This window comes from Pleurodeles waltl, chromosome 6 (assembly GCF_031143425.1).
Source record: "Pleurodeles waltl isolate 20211129_DDA chromosome 6, aPleWal1.hap1.20221129, whole genome shotgun sequence".
Taxonomy (NCBI): domain Eukaryota; kingdom Metazoa; phylum Chordata; class Amphibia; order Caudata; family Salamandridae; genus Pleurodeles; species Pleurodeles waltl.
Window position 1 is genome coordinate 601,368,105 of NC_090445.1, and position 22,120 is coordinate 601,390,224.

Here is a 22,120-nt window from a genome sequence, read left to right on the forward strand (position 1 = left end):
TCGGAAGGTGCTGAGATGTGCTCCATTTGATACCAAAGGACAGCTGAAACGCTGGTGTCGCTAGCTTTTACCTCCAGTTAAGAATTGAGTGTAGGAAGCTGGCCCAGTGTGTGGTGGACACTTATGGTGTTACACCTTATACTGGGTGCAAACAAACTCCTTTTAGTGAGTGCTACAGTGTCTACAGAGCCAGGGCTCTCTGTGGTAGCTAAGGTGAGCAGCCAAGACTCATCTAGAAGGCATGTGAAGCACTTGCAATACCAAAGTAGTCACACTTATCACACATGAAAGGAACCATACAGTGTTGCAAAAATAAAGGTACTTTTTTTAGGCACACCAAACTAGACTACCTCTGGAAGTATGAACACAACAAATATACACAGGTAAGTAATTACGAAGAGCACGAATTAGAAAGGCCCTTTGGGGGGGCAAACTATATACAAAAAATGGAGTGAAAACAGGTGTCCTCCACCAGAGTGTATGGTGTAGTTAGGCAATTGCTAGGAGAGAGTGGAACCCCAAAAGGTAAGCATATAGAAGATCCACAGCGCCCGGGTCCAGAGTGGTAAGTTACCTGGTTTTCTCCTAGGTTAACATGAGGATGTCGTGTTTGGAAAATGCAGAAGCAAGAAGGGACCAGCAGATTCCAGGTGAAGAGGACTTGCAAAAGAAGAGGACAGAGTTCAGTCTACGAAGGAGTGTCCAGGTGGGGCAGGAGCCAATGCCCACCCTTCTGTAGCTGAAGAGCCGGATTGATGGTGATGGATAAAGTCCAGCTGCAGGGTCCAGGAGCTGCAGAGGAGTCCCTGAAGTCATCTACAAGCTGTCTCTCAACAGTCGTTGGATTCCAGATGGTCCAGTGGTCAGGATGGCCACCAACAAGCACATGTAAATGCAAGAGGAGCTGGTGGAGGTTTTGCAGAGCTGTGGAAGACCAACAAGGTCCTGGGGACTCGACCCTTGGAGGGGAGTCCGGGCTGACCCTCAGAAGCCAGATGAGCTAGCAGAAACAGACAGAGCCCCCACAAGCAACCCTCTAGCAACAGGCAAAGTAAGTTGCAATGAGGTCCAGTCAGCATTCCTGAAGAGGAGTCCCACGACGCTGGAGCAGCAGAGGGGACTGTCCTTGTAGAGGTAGAGTGCTGAGGGCTGGGGCTACTTGGAGCCTTAAGGTCCTTCTGAGCAAGAGTCAACAAACCTTGGTTGTTGCAACAGTCGCAGTGCACAGGGATTCTGTCCCAGTGGCAAAGGCAAGGGCTCCCTAGGAAACATCTCCAGTGTTGGAGAATCTTTGCAGTTCTGGAGGACAGAAGATCCCACCAGCCGGACGTCGTTGCTTTAGGTGCCTATGGATGTAGTGGAATGACTCCAAGGGGGATTCCTTCTTGCTTCTTTGGTGCAGATGAAATCTTGCTGACCCCAGAGGCTGCAAAGCCATGGAAATGGTGCAGATTGCTGACAGGAGCCACGGAAACAATGTTGCAAGGAGAAGTCTTCTCAGTTGTTGAAGTCTTGTTCAGTTCCTGTGTTGCCCAGCAGCAGTTCTGGAGGCCAGGATTAGAAGAGATCTTTGCAGAGGAGTCCTGGTGGAATATTGCATGATGAATCTGGGGACCCACCCTCAAGGAAGTCCCTAAATAGCCCAGAAAGAGGGTTTGGTCACTTTCTGGAGTGACCACCTATCAGGAGGGGTCTCTGATGTCAGGTACCTAGCCTACCCAGTCAGATGCTTCCAGAGGACTCTGCACATCTTGTTTCCAAGATGGCAGAGCCAAATGGCCATCTAGAGGAACTCTGGGCACCATCCCCGGGGTGGTGCTGAACAGGGGAGTGGACACTCCCCTAGCCTTTGTGTGTTTCGTGCTATAGCAGGGCCCAGTGGTCCCTGGACTGATACAAACCAGATTATGCAATGAGGGCGCCAAATGTGTCCTTCAAAGCATTCTGGGGATGTTGGGAGGCTACCAGCCCAGTAACATCTTTTTCCAAAGGAGATGAGGTTGCATCCCTCTCCTAAAGAAATCTTTTGTTCTGCTGTCCTCTGCTTGAGCTGGTCAAGCAGCAGGTGGGCAGAATTGGGCCTGAGGTGCTGAAGCAGCGATGGCTACCCGCAGACCCTAGAAGACTGACAGGATCCTCTAAGCAATCCCCAAAGTGCATGGAATCATGCTACCAATACTGGAATCAGTATTGGCGTATTATTCCAACATGTTTGATACCAAACATGCCAAGGTTCGGAGTTACCATTATGTAGCTGGACCACAAGTAGTGACCTGTGGCCAGTACATAGCTAAAATGGCTTCCCCTACTTACAAAGTCCAGGGAATTGGAACTGGAGTTCCTAGGGGCACCTCTGCTGATGCGGGGTGGCCACATACACAGGGACCTGAACCCTTCCCTTTGTGCTGAAAGGGCCTACCATAGGAGTGACTTTTAGTGACCTGGTGTAGTGACCTGTAGTGAAAGGGTGCATGCACCTTTTTACACAGGCTGCAAATGGCAGGCCTGCAAACACAGTTTGCATGGGCTCCCATGGGTGCCATAGTACATGCTGCAGCTCATGGGGGACCACTGATGTACCAATGCCCTGGGTACGTAAGCACCATATACTAGGGACTTATAGGGCTACACCAGATTGCCAATTGTGGAGTGTAAGAAGTACCAAGGCAACTACATTTGGAGGAGAGATCACAATCACTGGGGTCCTGTTTAGCAGGATCCCAGTGACCTCAGGGAAAACAGTCTAAGCACACTGACATCAGACAAAAAGTGGGGGTAACCATGCCAGAAAGAGGGGACTTTCCTACAATTAGCACTCATAGTTACCGCCCTGGTCCTAATGTCTAGCAGTCTTTCTCTGGTTTCTGAAACGCACAGTCTGAATTGAATCTCCTCTAGGGTGTGGTGGAATGAGGCCAGGGGTTGCTAGCTGCATTTACTGAGAAGTAGTTTAGAGATGCAATTATCGCCCTAGAGTAGAATTTTGTTTTGTGTGGTATGACTGAAGGTGAGTACGTGCATTTGAATGAAGTGCGGCCACAGTGTGCTGTTGTTGTGCAGTACTGTATAATGTGCAAACTGTAACATGCCCGTAGAATTGGAAAGCAGAATTAAAAGCAGAATTAAAAGTTGAATGCATATTTTGAAACAATAATTAGAAGGAGTAGACAACAATATTCCGACTATAAGATCTGTGTAAGTCTACTTTAAAATTATTTAATCTGGTAGCAGAAAACATAAAAAAATAGAATTATTAAAGAACAACAAAAATAAATTACTGAAGTATAGTCTGGAGTGGTTTAAAGTCACCCAAAACCATTCGTATCGTAGCCCAAAAGAAGGAACGTTCAATGTTAAGAAAATTAAGAATGTTGTCACATACTTCCAAAGTAAATATGCAGGAGCCAAATTAAAGTAAGAGGAAGCCACCATAGCTTTTTAGAAAGTAGTTTATGAAAATTCAAAAGACTCCTCACAAGGAGACATCCCTGGCACCCTGTCTGTTCCCGCACCCCATAAGACCCTATGAGCACTGCACCCATAGTGCCCAGCATCTACCCACTAATGCAGCTGCAAGAAGCCACAGTAGGGTTTGAGAATCCTGAGATTGGGACCCCTCCACACTCCCCAACAGCTACCCCCAAGGTAACCCCAAACACACTAGAGCCAATTAGAGGCACAGATTTTATTGCATCTAGATCCTGCCATTTCCCAGTAGGATAAGAGCGAAAAACATAGTTCAGGGGATAGTGATGACCAGTCACTTATTTCATCAGCAATGTCACGTTTGCTTCAGAAAAGGGATACTACAAGTAGAGTAATTAGAGGACTGGGACATCAAGAATGCAGGGTGGAGTGACTATGTCTATAGGACAGTAGATATGACAAAACAGCCAATAGCTCCAGGAAGGGAACATGAACATAGAAGGACTGAAAGTAGTCCGCCCCCTTGGCAGAAGGAGAAGGGGACATTATAGTCTCACCAGAGAGGGTGCAGGACTGGCTATCGTGCAGCAAGAGTAGGAGAGAGGCAAGTGAAGTAAGGGGAGAAGGGCATGATGATGACTGCACCGGAAAAATGCAGAGACGTTTTGGAAAGTTAGCGGACAGGATAGAATTCATACACCAGTTTGTGGAGATCATGGGTGAACTTCTTCAAACTAGAGAGTAAGGGCCATATGTACGAACACTTTTTCCCATAGACACAGAATGGGTAAAAGCCTTTGCTACATCTGGCCCTAAGTCTCCCTACTTATGGTATCCGTGAGAGACCACTCATTAACTCAGACCACAGAAGGGGCACATGGAGACTGTCTAAATGAACTGATACAAGGGAACAAGAATGAGACATGCTTCCTAGAAGGAAGCCCCGATCCACAGAGCTTGAGTGGTTACAATTCCAAAGCACCCATGGCCAGCCAGATCCCAGAATAGGATCCAGTGAAGTTAGGAGATGGGTGATACTCCACAAGAAACCAACATAGCAAATAAGTGCCCATGTAAGTTCATGCAGCAGAAGCCTACCTCCCAGAGAGACTGTGCTGAAGGAGAAGGTAGCATGGCTACAAGATGGGTCTTTTGACCCACATGACATGGTGAACACTGAAGACTGCATTCTGTATGGTGAGGGTGACCCAGACTGGGACTACCCTTACATGAGGATATGTCTGCGTATATGGCAGAAGTACGCCAGACAGCATCATCCCCAGCATGCCACCTCCCCTTTCCACCAGATGCCCCTAATACATAAGGGCCTGGGGCACCACATTATGGCGGTCATTCCGACCCTGGCGGTCATGGACCGCAAGGGCCGGGGACCGCGGGAGCACCGCCAACAGGCTGGCGATGCTCCCAAGGGCATTCTGACCGCGGCGGTACAGCCGCGGTCAGAAACGGAAAACCGGCGGTGTACCGCCGGTTTTCCGCTGCCCTGGGGAATCCTCCATGGCGGCGCAGCATGGGGATTCCGACCCCCATACCGCCATCCTGTTCCTGGCGGCTTTGGCCGCCAGGAACAGGATGGCGGTATGGGGTGTCGTGGTCCCCCTGGGGGCCCCTGCAGTGCCCATGCCAATGGCATGGGCACTGCAGGGGCCCCCGTAACAGGGCCCCACTGAGAATTTCAGTGTCTGCATAGCAGACACTGAAATTCGCGACGGGTGCAACTGCACCCGTCGCACCCTTTCCACTCCGCCGGCTCCATTCGGAGCCGGCATCCTCGTTGAAAGGGGTTTCCCGCTGGGCGGGCGGGCGGCCTTCTGGCGGTCGCCCGCCCGCCCAGCGGGAAACACAGAATAACCGCGGCGGCCTTCTGACCGCGCAGCGGTATTCTGGCGGCTCCCGCCGGCACCGCGGTTACCGTGGCCGGCGGGAGTCAGAATGACCCCCTATGTTCCTTGGCCACAAATGTACAAGGAAAACCTCAGAAAACAGTCGCCACTTCTGACAGAGGGAGGAGGAAAACGGATCATGGCGTTTTTTGCAGGTATTGCCCTGGCAGCAGGGGATGTAAAAAGCCTGCTTAGTTCCCTCATAGGGGATGAAACAGACACAGTATTTCAAAAGGCTGGAGTTAGAAATGTGACCCTCACTGATATCAGGTGTAATGGATCTCCAATTAATCTGGTTAGATCAGTAGAGTGGGATCAGCTGAGGAAAATGTATCCCGATAGACCTGACATGTAATCACTCATGACTCTGTCCATTCAACAGAATGAGGATGCCACGCAATACATCAATAAGATGGAAGAAAAATGAACCTAGGAACTAGGTCAGGGCTAGGAAGTGACAGGCGGTAATGTTGCACTGTTTTATAATGTAGTCAACAAAGGGTTGCCTTCTGACATACAGGACAGCTTAGACAACATAGTGGAACTAGAAGTCAAGCCTTGGACCAAAAGTCAAGCACACACATCCACGTTTGTGAAAAAAACTGGAAAAATTAAGCAGGAAGTAGCAGAGAAAGCAGCAGCCAAATTGGTGCAGGAGAAATTAGTGAAGGAAGGAACAATGGAAGGTGCTGTAGTGGCAGCAGCCCCTCAGATGACTGCAATGTTAGACGGAACAGTCTAAGGGGCCACCCAACAACAGTCCCAATATAAGGAGACAGGGAATTAACAGATGAAGACAAGGAAGACTAGGAAGAGGTAGGATGGGTTCCCCAAGAAGGGATCGGGCATGTTATTATTGTCAGAAGTTTGGGCATCCTATTAGAGGCTGCAACATGAAGAGATGGCATGAACAAAATGGAACAATGGGACTTTATGATCAATCAGGAAATATAACAGCACTGCCACAGCAAAGCCCACGAATTACATACGTACCCCAGACACGTATGACCCCCTTAGTGTATAGACATTTATCTACGGGAAAACCAGTGATACTACAAACAATGCTTGCAATTGCCCTGGATCAGACCCATTTGCCAGCCCACACCTCCAGGGATTATTTGGCAACACAAATACAACAAGACTGGTTTGTCCCCAATTTGCACATCATAATTCCCATATATCTTCAAAACTGTATAATCTGTCATCAGTATTCTCCTAATCCCACTTTGAAAATCATAAATTTCACCATTCCATGACAACAAGGTCCATTTAAAGCCAATCATTTGGAATTTGTGGACATGTTTGATAGATACAGTAACTACAAGTGCCTCATCATAGTGGTCTACCCATTCTCCATATGTATAGAGGCAGGAGGATGCCAAATCAGTAGCTACATTCCTGGTTCAGGAAGTGATTCCACGATGGGGGATACTGAAGGGATAAGATCCAACAATGGCACTCAATTTTCCAATGCAATATTTGAACATACGACAGCACTTTTAGGGATAAAGCACTAATTGTCCTTCGTGTACCACCCTCAAAGTAATGGAATAGTAGAGCGCCTGAATGGCCTTTTGAAGCGTAAGATCAGCAAGTTATGCTCTAGCCTGAAAAAAATAGTTATACTGTTTTCCAATAGCACTATTTTCCCTGAGGAATATACCAAGCTCAGATCACCACTTGCACCTCACCAAATAGTGACAGGGTGATTCCTCAATGTCCAAGCTCCTGCTACTAGAAGTACAATTCAGGCAAAAAGTTCGGCCAAAGCACTGAATGATGAAATGCATATGTATTTGTGTGAACTAATAAAATGTGCAAGGTTCATCTCCAAACAGGTAACCAAAGGAAAAGAAAAGCGCTCCAACGACAAGGTCAACCTCCAAGAGGTGAAAATAGGAGATCAAGTATTTTTTACGCAATTTGGTTGGTAAATGGAAGGAACAACGATTTGAGGGCCGTTACACAGTCACCATGGTCACACAAACCACCCTCAAAATGGTCAGCAAGAAACCCTGGATTCATCACAGCCATGTGTGTCTCGACCCAGCTTCTCACCAAAAAAATGGACAATGTAAATGGTACAAGAGGGGGGACAAAGATTCTCACCTCAAAAGGGCACCTCCCCAACGGTATTTTTGGACTGTTTTATGAATGGACAATACAAAGGAACTATATTTTTGTTTTTATGCTTCTTTTTTGTCTCTAATTCTATCATTTCTTCTCTTTGCTAGCAAAGGACCCTCTAATCCTAATGTCTTTCACATCTTGAGAGAGCTCCCTGATAGCAATGTGAACCGTAATGCCCATACTAAATTGTCAGATAACCTGTGGTATCAGCACATGTTAGAGATAGGTGCAGAGACCACAAACGAGTTGTGCTTTGTGTGCTCCTAATTCCTCATGCTACTAGTTCAGATACAATGCACTCCACAAAGAAGTACCACCAAACGTAGCTCATTGCTTATTATATCAGTACTTGTGTAGAATTAAGGCACAAATGCAACTAACACATTTCAGAGTAGTATGCTTCCTAGACAAGATACAACACTTTACCATCTTATCCTCACAGATAAACAAGACACTAGGGAAGAAATCTCACCCCACCACTGTAGATTGGATCAAGATGGTCATATGTCTGGGAGTAGGGGTAACACGCCCATCAAATGATTGTAAAAACTATTATGTTTTAGGGGAAATGGCACCATTGACATAGATTGGAATATTGGTTGTAAGGTCACAGTCTTCCAGCCTTATGGATTTCTTCTGGCTGTGTGGAGAGCTGCAGTATGTCCTGTTACCATCTAACTGGGAGTGGCTTGTTCCATAGTGACTTTGCACGCTCCAGTTTTAGAAAATACCTGGAAAAAACATTTCTGCTTTGCATAAACACACAATGAGCCATCCAATCACAGCCAAAGGAAGAGAACTGCAGAGTACTATGGCACAAGCACCTGAAATAAAGTTCCTCAAGAGTATCGACTGTTCAATGATGCTAAATTTTTCTTCTGGAGCATCTTGCCATTTATACAAGCAACATCAACAGCTCGTTGGCTTCAGATCCTCAAGAACATTAACACCACCAATGAGGGCTTCAATGCCATAAAGGAAGTTCTGCGTGCCCTAGGGATGATGGTGCTGTGACACCATTATTTACTGGACCTTATGATGCCCATAGAAGGAGGGGTTTGCAAGAAGATAGGCACTGCGTGCTCTACCACCATTCCAGCAAATTATTAAGAAAATTGAACTTTGTCAAAAGGCAATACAGACACTGCATAATTTACAAACTAAGATGAAAGATGGAGGAGGTGTCTCAGATAGCTGGGTAAGTAATTGGTTTGCGTCACTGCCATCCTGGATGTCAGGACTTTTGGGGGCTCTGTTACCAATGATTGTGATCTTGCTACTAATATACTGTATTATAAAAGCAGTTTTAGCATGTGTTAGCAGAATAGGTGCTAAGGTGCGAGGAATGTTTTCAATTAGGATACCAACACACGTAGTGGATTCCCAAGGCAACATGTATCACCTGGTACACAAGATAAACTAAGATCTAGATGAAGTAGTTGAAATATCAACTAGAGGGAAGAATGTTGTAGGAAATGTAAAAAAAAGAACTGTAGTAAATATGAACGTGAAAATATCGCGCAGCATCGAGCCCAAGCAGGAACTACACAGCTGTTCATAACTGGAAACCAGATTTATGCATAACCTCTACACTGACAAGATTAATTCAAGGATCTAATGGAATAAGAAACATGAAAGGGTTTTCAGTTAAAGGCTAAGTCAAGTCTAGTCTAACAGATCCATCTGCACATGAGTCTCCCAGCACACTCTCCATGCCTACAAACAGAGTGCGGTCCGATAAGACAATACATACATAACTGAATTAGCCCAGTCGACACATGTGCACAATTAAACAATGGTTGCAGGGAAGAGAACAAATTCTGAGCACATGGAGGTCTGAGATACACAATGCCGCTAGCACACAATTCCCGTAAATTACAATTACCATGAAGCATGCACATGTTTATGGGTCAAAGAATGTCCTGTCATAAAGCATTGTTGAATGTATAATAAAGAATGTTCAATGTATTAGCTCTGGAATTTGGGGTTATAGGGTCACATGTTTTCAAGTGTTTTCCATTTTAAATCTATAACTTGCAAGTTTACTGTTATTTGTGATATGTGATAAAACATTGTATTGAATTGTACGCAAAGGTCTGTCTGTGAACACAGATTTGAAAAAAAAACAGAGACGCAGGGTGTGCAGGCCTGAGGTGCAGTCCACAGTGTTTTTTTCCCTGTCACAAAAGTAAATACTGTCTTTGGATTGCCAAGAAGAGCCGGCGTGATCATCTGTGTCTTGGGAGAATTTTCGTTCACCACACAACAAATGCAATAGGTGCGTTTTTTTATATGTTGATATGTTCACTCCTTCATAAAACTAATTGCCCGCTTTTTATATTTTGGCGTTCTGACTCATTGACAATCAGTAGGTCTACCTTACTAAAAAAATGATAGTTTATATTTTAACATCACAGTGAGCTGTGTGCACCAGCAGGGTTTTGGGGATCAGGCCCTGCTCCCAGACCCCCCAAAAGCCCAAATCCCCCATCAGGCACTCCATCCAACCCCACACCACATAGAGCTTGGCTTTATGTATGGCCATAAAATATTTCTTTACATTTGAAAAAAAACTATGAATTCACTGAAAAAAAACACAAGTTAAAGTGACGTTATACTTAGGACTTGTAATTATATTTTAGTTTACATTAATAAACCTTACAAATTCACTGAAATCCCCTGGAAGAAACAAATGTTAAAATAAAGTTGAGATAGGTACTTCTTTTCTATCTTGATAAGACTAAAGCCTTGAGGAAACCTAATCAGCTATCTGTGAATTAACTGAAGGTACTATACCTCGTCTCCTAAACTAACTATAACTTGCACCCTCTCCATACACTTCTAATTTCCTCACATATTACATCGTATATGGCATGTTCTGTGACATCATTGATAACATCACTGCAACATCCAAAATGACATAATTCTTGACAACACTGTGCAATGCGATAGTGTAAGTTATAGTTACTTTAGGGCACAAGTTATAGTTACTTGAAATAAGTCACACATAACAGATTAGGTTTTCTCAAGGCTTCAGTCTTGTCAAGATGGAAAAGTACCTATCTCATGTCTGAGTTAAGGGATTGCTCAGCTTTTGTTGAGTACTTGGGAAGCAGGTGGGTAGTGCATGGTTTGATTGATATGAAACTCAAAAATTATATTTGGAAGGAGAGAGGAAGTTGCCCTTATCAATGCCCTGTTTGAGTTGGAATATTGTGTAAAGTTTGGTGGAAGAAACAGTCTTATTCTCACTCACTTGTTGGGCAGAACTGAGGGCTACTAAAATGGCCACGATCTATGAAAGGTGTTGCAGTGTAGCCTTGTGAAGTGGTTCGAGAGAGGTCCCATTATTATTATTATTATTTTTTATAGATCTTTTTGGAAATTAAAGGACATTACAGAGTACAGTACAGAATATATCTATATGCTTCATAACAGGTGTAGCTTTATGATTAACAAGTGAAGGCTAATTGCCATCTGAGACGATATAAAATACATAAAGTAGGGTAAACTGAAAAAAAAAATAAGTGGGGAGAGATAGGGCTAGATAGAGGGGGGTGGTGGAAAAATGTATTAGGGATGGAGATAGGGGAAAAGGGGGGGGGGCGGTGGTAGAGAGGAAAACTGGAGGGGAGGGGGGTAGGGTTAGGTCAGCGAGCCAGGGTGGATTAGAGGATATGTTGATAATTTCCTTGATGTTATGTAAACTGTAGTGCGTGAGATCTAAGATGTAAAGTGTGGAGTATCCAGGACGTGGACGTGGCTGGGAGGGTTGAGCGGTAATTCAGGACATGTTTGCCATTTTTATTCGAGTGACCAGGGGGGAGGGAATCAGGAAGGGTAAGCATTTAAGAGTGTATATCGTGGGGTGTTGAAGGTATGCGATTCCAATTTATAGATGTTTATGCACACTGTCGTTGGCCTATAATACTATCCGTCAGGAGAGCGGTGCCCCGGCACATTCTGTTGATGTCTTTCCTGATGGTTAAGAGATAACTGGGAGGGGCAGATATTCTGTGGATTGGTTGTATATAGAGTACAATATGGTTAGGTTATCTGTAGTGGCCTCACTCGTGCCCTGGGGCTCACCCCTCGTTGACTGAGAGGAGGAGGGATCGGGGAAGGTCTAGATGGGTCTCCCTGATAACTAATCCTCTTGGAAACAGGTCTGATAGTGGTTTAGGAGTCAGAGAAGAAGAGGATGTACATTAATACAGGAAGTGAGTATAGAAGCGGAGATTGGAGAGCTGGAGAGAGAGAAGGGAGGGAGGGAAGAGGGGGGGACCAGGTTGTCGACTGTCGGCTGTCCACCAGCTGGTATGGGGGGGAAGGGATGGGTAGGAGGGGGAATGAGTGTTAAGAGGGAAAAAGGCTTTTGTCAGTTACGGTCCTACTAGGAAAGGTCTCCAAACTTCAGTAAACAGGGTCGCCTGATCCTGTAGATTATAGATTACCCATTGTGTGCAGCGGTTTGGATCATAGCTGTCATCCATTCTGCCAGAGGTGGGGCGGTGCTGGATCTCCAGTGTAGGAGGATGCAGATTTTGGCTGTGGAGAGTGCTGTGTGTAGTAATCGTTGCTGTGGTCGTGGTGGGGGGTATGGGCGCGTGTCGTGGAGGAGGATGAGCGGCGGTGGGATCGGATGTGGTATCCATAGGGAGTCCACCAGAGTATGGTGCACAGCGTTCCATAAGGGTTGTATCGATGGGCAGTGGCACAAAATGTGTAGTAGATCGCAGTGATGTTCTACACAGCACCAGCAGTTCGAGTGTTGCACAAGACCCGCCCCAAAGAGTTTCTCAGGGGTCCAGTACTAATCTTGGAGGACTTTAAAGAGGGAAAACTTCAGTCTGGCTTCTCGAGTGCCTCTGTTGAGGGCTTCCAAAATATTTGACCAGTCCTCCTGGGTATAGGTGGTCCCTAATCGGCCTTGCCACTTAAGGCGCAACCTTTCAAGAAGAGGTTGCGAGTAAAGATGATTTGCTAGTACTTCATATAAGCCGGCCATTACACCTCTATGACGTCCCCATGTCTGTAGATAGACGTCAGTTGGTGAGACCTTGATCGTCCATGAGAGGGTTCCCACTACTTTATGCAGGCAGTGCTTAAGATGTAGATAGCGCCATTCTTGACTACGATGAATGTCGAACTCCTCTCTTAGGTTATCAAAGGACCAGAGCTGGTCCCCGTCTATGATTTGAGCTATACAGCCGATACCAGCAACATTCCATTGAGGCCACCTTAAAGTAGTTCCCCCTATTTGATGATGCTGTTGTTACCCTCTATGGGGGCTTGGGTGTGTAAGAAGGGATGCACTCCTAGTAGACGGTGAGCCCTTCGCCATGCCGCCATGCTGCACTTGTTGCCGTGAGGACTGGGTTGAGCTGCCGGGGGGCCTTCACTGTATAATCCTCCTAGCTCTTTGTGATGGGCCCGTAGGAGTTTCTCTGTGGCCACCAACTGCGGAGGGTCTGGAGTTCCCAGAAGCACATAAGCCAATTGCGACAGCTGTAGGGCTAGGGAATAGCTTCTTCCACTGAGGGGAGTCCCAAACCTCCGCAGGATCGCCGCACCAGTATTTTTGCCGGCGTCAACCTCGGGCGCGTAGGACCCCAAACAAAGGCTCTTATTAAGGGATCTATCTTCCGGAGCGAGGGGAGGTGCACAGGTAGGGGAAGCATGCCCAATATGTATGTGAAACTCGGAAGGGTGACCATTTTGACCGCCTGCACCCTGCCCCACATGGAAAGACCCATTTTGCGAAGTCCTGCTTCATCTGGGATACAAAGGGGTCCAAGTTTTCCCTAACCATGTGCTCCAGACCCCGATTGACAAGCGTTCCCAGATATTTGAGGTGAGTCAGGGTCCATTTAAATAGGAGACCGTGGATTGCTGCTCTCATCGTTAATCGTCAGAGGGGTAGCGCTTCGCTCTTCTCCCAGTTCACCCGATATCCAGACAAGGACGCAAAGCCATCTATGACTGAAAGTAACGATGGTAGGGATTGCTCCAGATCGGACAAGGTTAACAAGATATCGTCGGCATAGAGATGGATTTTGGAGGTGCCACCTATGAGGGGGACACCTGATATCTTCTGGGAGTTTCGGATAGTGGTTGCCAGGGGTTCCATTGCTAGTAGGAACAAGAGTGGTGACAAGGGGCAACCCTGTCTCCTTCCCCTTCCAATGGGGAACGGAACCGATAGGAAGCCCCCGCAATCAACTTGCGCTGTGGGGTGGTCATATAATAAGCAGACTTTGGAGATGAATTGTTCTCCGAGGCCAAAGTGTTTCATAGTAGCGAACAAGTAGGGCCATTCGATGCGGTCGAACGCCTTCTCTGCATCGAGGGACAGAAGAAGAGGAGAGAGAGGGTAGAGAAGAGTGAGAGAGGGAGGGAAAGGAGGGGGTAGAGGAAAAAGTGGGGTAGGGGGAAAGGCAGTGATTAGTGAAGAGGGATAGTAGGAGAAGAAAGGAGGGATGAGAGATGAGGAAAGAGAAGGAAGGGAGAAGATAGAGAAGGGGGAGGAATAAAGAGGCGGGAACTAGACTACAAGAGCTAGGGGCAAAGTCCCCTGGGGGCAGATCTGTTGACTGCGGGTCCCATCCTATACGAGCTCTCTGCGCTACCGGCCAGGCCCCGGCCAGGGGGACAGCCGCCGCCTCTTAAGGAACCCTCTGTCTCCGAAGGGAGGAGGGATGTTATGGAGATGCTGCGAAGGGACGGAGGAGAGGGTGGTGGTCGAGGATTAGGTTATCCTGTGTGAGGGAATGGGGCGGGGGAAAGGATGCAAAGTATCTATAGTCTATTGGCAATGTTGCATCATGTTATTATGGTGGGAGGTGAGTGGCCGTGCACAAGGGAGGGTCATCCTACTGTCGGGGGATTTATATTATTAATATACTCCCCATAATTGAGCAAGAACACGCCAGGTCTAGTTGTCGCTGTCATGCGGGGGCCTGTGCCATATAGGTGGTTTGTTGTGGGGGAGGGTGGAGCGTAGGGGTAAGGAGGGGCAGCAAGGGAAGGGGAGGGGGACAGAATGGGGTCAGGGGGAGCAGGTTGACATTGGGCCAGAAGGAGACATTAAAAATGTCCGTATAGGCTGCCAGGTCATAGACAACATCACTATGACACAATATCACAAAGTTACGTGTAAGGCATTAAACTATAAGGCATATCCCTAGTCTATGCATAAACAGTGAATGTCAACTGGATTAAGCTAAGTGCAGGCAACGCATACATATTAGTATATTTAAGGTAATATATATTACGTTATAGGGGCAGGAACATATTAGCAACATCATCAACAACAACAAAGAAAAACAGAATCCAGGCAGGTATTCATCCGTCTGTCGATTTGGCAGTGGTCGTGCTCCAAGGCACTCTCCATTGCCTCATACAGCCTCTGTGTCAGTCCACTGTCTCGGGGTGCAGGTGCCGGTTTCAGGGGTGAGCAAGATTTGTCCCTTTCTTAGAGCTGGGTATGGAGTGCCACAGCGTGCAAGACTTGGCCCCTATCGCCATGTGACCTTGTAAGCCTCTCCAGGTCTCTGCCTCTGGGACAGTTGTCGGGCCGTACCGTTCCACTCCTCCCCACTCAGATCCTGGGGGAGGAGTATAGCTGTTGTCCCCTGGGTTGTCTTGCGGTCAGGTCCGAGTAATGGAGTCCATGGGTTGGTGCTGAAAGGAGTCCAAGAAAAGTCTCAAGTCCTCTGGATTGTAGAAGTCTTTGGATACTCCATTTTTGGTGACCCACATTCTCGCTGGGTCGAAAAGGCCGTATTTCATCTCCAACTGGCAGAGCCGAGGCCGTAGGGCCAGAAAGGCCTTCCTGCATTCGTTGGTGTCTTTGGAATAGTCAGCCGTTATGCGGATTTCATATTTTTCCATCCGGAAGGGTCCGTGATTTCGCGCTGCTTGAAGGAGTTGTCGGGTCTGAGCGTGACGTAGTAGGCATGCAATGATCGGGCAGGGTCTTGAGGCCCCGTCAGGACTTTTCGGACCCACTCTGTGCGCTCGCTAAAATTCCAGTGGCAGATCAAAAGTCAGCAAAGTCAACTTGGGGAGGGCAGAACCAACGAAGGCCTGTACATCTGATCCCTCCTCATTTTCCAGAAAATCAAAAAGGCGGATGTTTTCTCTTCGACTTCTGTCTTCCAGGTCTGTTATTTTACTCCGAAGGTAGAGAAGATCCTGATCCATGTCCTGGACTATGGTCATGTGAGCTTCCAAAGTCCCCATGCGATGCTCCAATCCTGTCACTCTGGATTGGAAGCCTGCAATGTCAGAGCCCATGGATTTGGTCTCCAGAGTCAGGGAGGATATGGAGGCGTCCATCCCCTCTATCCGGCGGATAACAGCGGTGATCTCCTGTAGTATCCGGTCCATGGTCGTAGGCTGTTCCTTGTCAGACATGGTAGGAGGCTTGGTAAGATTTGAGGGTATGTGGGATCCCACTATGGGGGGAACAGGTCGCTTGTGTTGGAGTGCCTCGGAAAATAGCAGTTGTCGCGCCGGTCTGCCTGTGGATTTATGTCCTGTCTTGCCCCGGGCATCACAAGGCAAGCTTGTAGGAGTAGCCCTATAGAGCCCAGGCCGCTCTCCCCTCCAGGGGACTGGTGGGGTTGTTGGTGCACAGGCCTTTCTGGGAGGGGGAGGAGGTGGGCATGGAAGGTGGGTAATGTGGCACTGCAGGACCGCCGATTATGTTTCGGTCCGTCGCCGCCGTAGATTACCGTCCTATTTCTGAAGGACGCGGCTCCGTCCCCTATGCTAGGCCCTCGCTGCCGAGTTGCACGGTGGTCCTCCCTGTGACTTTTTTTCAGGCCCCTTCATTAGGAGCGAGGCTCGGTGTGGTTAGAAAGCCTCCGAGGCTCCCAGAAATGAATTTGCGGCGGCCACAGTGCCCCCGCCGCTGTCCTGAGCCGGTCGCAGCGCGGAGCTCCCAAGCTAGGCAGCCATCTTCCGCCGTGGCCCGACCACGCCCCCCAGGTCAAATTATTTTTTATATAACTAGATTCCATTAGTAGCAGATAAGTTGATATAATATCCTCTCGCAAGAAACAGGCTTGTGGCCATTGATTTGACAAATGGAATTGTTGGCACTTCCTGGAAGATATTCTCAAGGGATATTTAGTCTCTCATAAAATCTCCATGCGAGCAGGGAAGAATTTTAGATGCTCATACTATCTGACTTTGGTAGCCATGCTGCCAAATTAAAAAAAGTTGAGATGTTGGACATGCCCCTGGGGTGCCAAGGACATAATGGTTACGTCCGTGGCTGCGACGCTGAGGTGCCACGGACGTAACTATTATGTCCTACTACTGGCCATCAGGGGAAGCACAAGCGCGAACCGAGGGCTGCCCCCACTTCCCCATAGCAGGGCTGGAAGGGGAAGCGCTTCCCCTTCCACCTACGAACCCCCAGTGACGTCTGATGACGTCTGATGACGTCAGCGTGCGATCGCGTGCTGACCTCATCAGAGGCCATCCCACAGCGCATGAAACTCAGCTTCCAGCGAGGATCGGAAGAGAAATGCAAATGTATTTCTCTTCCGATCATGTGAAGGGGGCCTGAGAGTCTTCAAAGGGAAAGAAAGGAATTTCCTTCCCTTTGATGTCTTTCAGACCATTTCAGCAGCCAGATCGTGAAGCGATCTGGCTGCTGAAATGTCCACTAGACACCAGGGATAATTTTTAGAAGGGAAATTGGCATAAGGGGAGTGACCCCTTGGGCAAGGGTCTTTCGCCGGGGGGCAATTATTTTCAAGGCCTTTTCTTCTCCCCCTGGGGGCAGATCAGCCTATTATTATTAGGCGGATCTGCCCCCCGGGAGGTGGGGGTCGGGTGGTGGCAGAAGCATCTAGGCACAAGGGATCATTTTTTTTTCCCTTTTTTTTTTTTTTGTTTTTTTTTTTAGAGGAGGGGAGCAAATTATATTTAGCTGATTTCTCCTATTTTTATTAGGCGAAACCACTAGACACTAGGGAGTTTCTTTTTGAAGGTCAATTTCACACAAGGGGAGCGACCCCTTAGGCAAAGGTCGGTCCCGGGGGGTTAAATGTATTTAGGCACCAGGGATTTTTTTTTATTGTTTTTCAGATGGGGAGCGACCCCTTAGGCTCTGGGGGCAATATTATTTTAGGCGATTTCTGCCCCCCTTGGGGGCAGATCAGCCTATTTTTCTTAGGCCAATCTGCCCCAAGGTGGGCAGAAACCGCTAGACACCAAGGATTTATTTTTTTGCAACAATTTCACGCAAGGGGAGCGACCCCTTAGGCAAGGGTTGCTCCCCTGGAGGACAAATTTATTTTAGGCCATTTCTGCCCCACTTGGGGGCAGATCGGCCTGTTTTTGGAGGCCCATCTGCCCCCAAGGGGGACAGAAAGCCCATCAGAGACCAGGGAAGATTTGTTTTGCAAAAAAAGAGGATGGGGGTATGACCATCCCCCCCACCTCAAATAAATGGGGCTAAAGTTGTTCTGGCCACTGGTGGGTAGATGGGGCAATTACCCCCGTTCACTCCCCGGGGGGGGGGGGAGAAAACCTACTAGATGCCAGGGAATTAAAAAAAAAAAAAAATAGGGGGTGGTGGTAAAAAACCAGTATGGGCATGGTGATGCCCCCACCCCAACTAAGGGGGTAACAGTCTTTCAGCATTTCCCTGCACACTAAAACATCTTATCCCATGGCAAGCAAGGGGGCATACGATTATTTTGTGTTTTGGTTTTACATTTTGGCTATGTGAGCTTGTCTCACTCTCAAAATTGTCCCACTTGGAATGGTGCAGGCTGCACTTTTTGGACTTTGGGACACTCCTGTGTAGAAAAATCCACAAGACCTAGACACATGTGAAACCTAAACATATGGGTGAGTCCAGGGTGGTGTGCTTCACATGCACCCCGCACCATTTTCTTACCCACAATGCCCTGCAAACCTCCAACTTTGCTGGAAATCACACATTCAACAAAATTCCTACTACCCAGCATTGTCTCATCCATACCGATAAAAATTCTGCCCCACTTGTCAACCTGAAAATGTTTTATTTCAAACTGTCCTTTTGGATCCGTTTTGGTTCCCCCTCAATATTGACAAGTTTTTGGCTCTTCCCTGTCACACGCACTTGGCCCACCTACACAAGTGAGGTATCATTTTTACCTGAAGACTGAGGGGAACGTTGGGTGGTAGGAACTTTTTCCCGTTGCAGTGATTCCACACAGAAATGTGGGACAAAATGTTATTTTTTAGCTAAATTTGAGGTTTGCTGAGGATTCTTGGTAAGAAAACACTGGGGGAGCCATGCAAGTCACACCTCCCTGGACTCCCTTCGGTGTCTAGTTTTCAGAAATGTTTGGTTGTGGTAGGTTTCCCTATATGGCTGCTGAGCCCAGGACCAAAAACGCAGGTGCCCCCAACCCCTTCCAAAACAGGTAGTTTTGTATTTGATAATTTTGATGTGTCCACATAGAGTTTTGAGGCATTTCCTTTTGCGGACACTAAGCCTACCCACACAAGTGAAGTATCATTTTTATCGGGAGACTTGGGGGAACGCTGGTGAAAGGACATTTGTGGCTCCTCTCAGATTCCTGAAGTTTCTGTCACTGAAATGTGGGAAAAAGTGTTTTTTTGGCCAAATGTTGAGGTTTGCAAAGGATTCTGGGTAACAGAACCTGGTGAGAGCCCCACAAGTCACCCAATCCTGGATTCCCCTCGATGTCTAGTTATAAAAAATGCACAGGTGTGGTAGATTTCCCTAAGCGCCAGCTGAGCTAGAGGCCAAAATCCACCATTAGGCACTTTCCAAAAAACAGCTCTGTTTTCTTAGGGAAAATGTGATGTGTCCATGTTGTGTTTTGGGGCATTTCCTGCCGCGGGCACTAGGCCTACCGACACAAGGGAGGTATCATTTTTATTGGGAGACTTGGGGGAATTCTAGGTAGAAGGAAATTTGTGGCTCCTCTCAGATTCCAGAACTTTCTGTCACCAACATGTGAGGAAAAAGTGTTTTTTAGTCAAATTCGGAGGTTTGCAAAGGATTCTGGGTAACAGAACCTGGTGAGAGCCCCATAAGTCACCCCATCCTGGATTTTCCTAGGTGTGTAGTTTTCAAAAATGCACAGGTTTGGTAGGTTTCCCTAGGTGCCGACTGAGCTAGAGGCCAAAATCCACAGCTAGGCACTTTGCAAAAAACAGCTCTGTTTTCTTTGGGAAAATGTGATGTGTCCACATTGTGTTTTGGGGCATTTCCTGTTGCGGGCACTAGACCTACCCACGCAAGTGAGGTAACATTTTTATAGGGAGACTTGGGGAAACTCTGGGTGGAAGGAAATTTGTGGTTCCTCTCAGATTTCAGAACTTTCTGTCACCGAAATGTGAGGAAAAAGTGTTTTTAGGGCCAAATCTTAAGGTTTGCAAAACATTCTTGGTAACAGAACATGGTGAGAGCCCCACAAGTCACCCCACCCTGGATTCCCCTAGGTGTCTAGTTTTACAAAATGCACAGGTTTGGTAGGTTTGTCTAGGTGCCAGCTGAGCTAGAGTCCAAAATCCACAGCTAGGCACTTTCCAAACAACACATCAGATTGCAATGTAAAAATGTGATGTGTCCATGTTGTGTTTCTTGTCACGGGTATTAGGCCTACTCACGCAAGTGAGGTACCATTTTTATCAGGAGACGTGGGGAAACAGAATAGAAGAACAAGTGTTATTGCCCCTTTTCTTTCTCTACATTTTTTCCTTCCAAATGTAAGACAGTGGCGGTCATTACAACATTGGCGGTAAAAGCCGCTTACCGCCGTGCAGAAGACCGCCAACACACCGCCGTGGCCGAGGAAATCCGCCACAGCTATTATGACCCACATCCCGAAATCTGACAAAATTCAGACACCCACACAAGTCCGCCACACCAAAGGTCAGTGATAAACTGGCGAAAACAAAACCTCTACCGTCACGCCAACAGAAATACGCCCATGCTATCACGACACACGAATCCATGCGGCGGTCTTTCAACCGCGATATTCCATTGGCGGTACACACCACCGTGCTCAAAATACACACACCTCTCCAAAACACCACCACATTGGACAATTTGAAAGACATACACCTGATACACATACACACACCACTCCCACACACTCAATACTATATAAAACACACACCCACATCACCCACAAACCCCTACGACAACAATTTCGACAGAAGGCCAGAGAGAGACACCACCATCCACAAACTATCAGCCACAGGCACTCAACACCATCACCCACACAACTTCCACGCACAAAACACCACACACCACTACATATCACCACACTTATCACCACATACACCACCCCACACATCACCTACACCACCCCATGGCACGGCAAAGACACCCCAGGTTCTCGGAGGAGGAGCTCAGGGTCATGGTGGAGGAAATCGTACGGGTAGAGCCACAGCTATTTGGATCACAGGTGCAGCACACCTCCATAGCTAGGAAGATGGAGCTATGGCGGAGAATAGTCGACAGGGTCAACGCTGTGGGACAGCACCCAAGAAATCGGGACGACATCAGGAAGAGGTGGAATGACCTACGGGGGAAGGTGCGTTCCGTGGTCTCCAGACACAACATCGCGGTACAGCGGACTGGTGGCGGACCCCCACCTCCTCCCCCACAACTAACAACATGGGAGGAGCAGGTCTTAACTATTCTGCATCCTGAGGGCCTCGCAGGAGTCGGTGGAGGAATGGACTCTGGTAAGTCAAATCTTAACTATCATATCCCCCACCCTACATGCATGCTATCACATACCCCCACCCTCGCCCCCACCCCTATCACTCCAACTCCTCACAAATGTACCAATATCACAAACCACCCATCCCAACAACAAGCCCTGCATGACACAACAAAGCATGGACACCCATCACTAAAGCATGCCCACTGCACATACCCATAACACCCCCCTCAGCCATCATCACACAAGCCCACACACAGGAATGCTAGCACTGGGGTACACGGTCACCCAACCATTGCACACCATGAAACACACAGATGCAATAATCATGCCTTTACACCCCTGCAGGACCACTACCCAACGTCACCAGACAGGAGGGTCCAGACATCTCCACCCCACGCACAGAAGAGGCCCACAGTGATGACAGCAGCTCTGTCCAACTGGATCTAGAGGACCAGCCCGGACCATCGTGGGCCTCGGGACAGTCGGTTCACCTCACACAGGCACAGGCCACCACAGACCTTCCACCCTCTGGTAACACCAGCACAGCACCCACCCAGCGGGCCCATACCTCCGTCCCCAGGACACGTCAATCAGCTCTGTGTCCACCACTACAGGGAACCCAGGATAACCCACCTCCCCAACAACAACAGGGACCTGGGGGCAGTGGTAGTGGGCACACGGTCCAGGGGACGGAGGCACAGGAACACAGGGGAACGGGGAGGGCTGCTGTGCGACAGGGGGCGGACAGCCTAGGGAACCCACTCTCCACGAGGCCCTCTCCTCCATCATGGGAGCATACCACCACTCCCAGGAGACGATGGCAACGGTACAGGACAAGTTTCAGGGGACCCAGCGCCTGCAGGAGGAACAGTATTTGGGCTTCAGGGAGGAACTCAGAACCATCAGCACCGTCCTGGGCACCATCATAGGGGTGCTGAAGGAGAT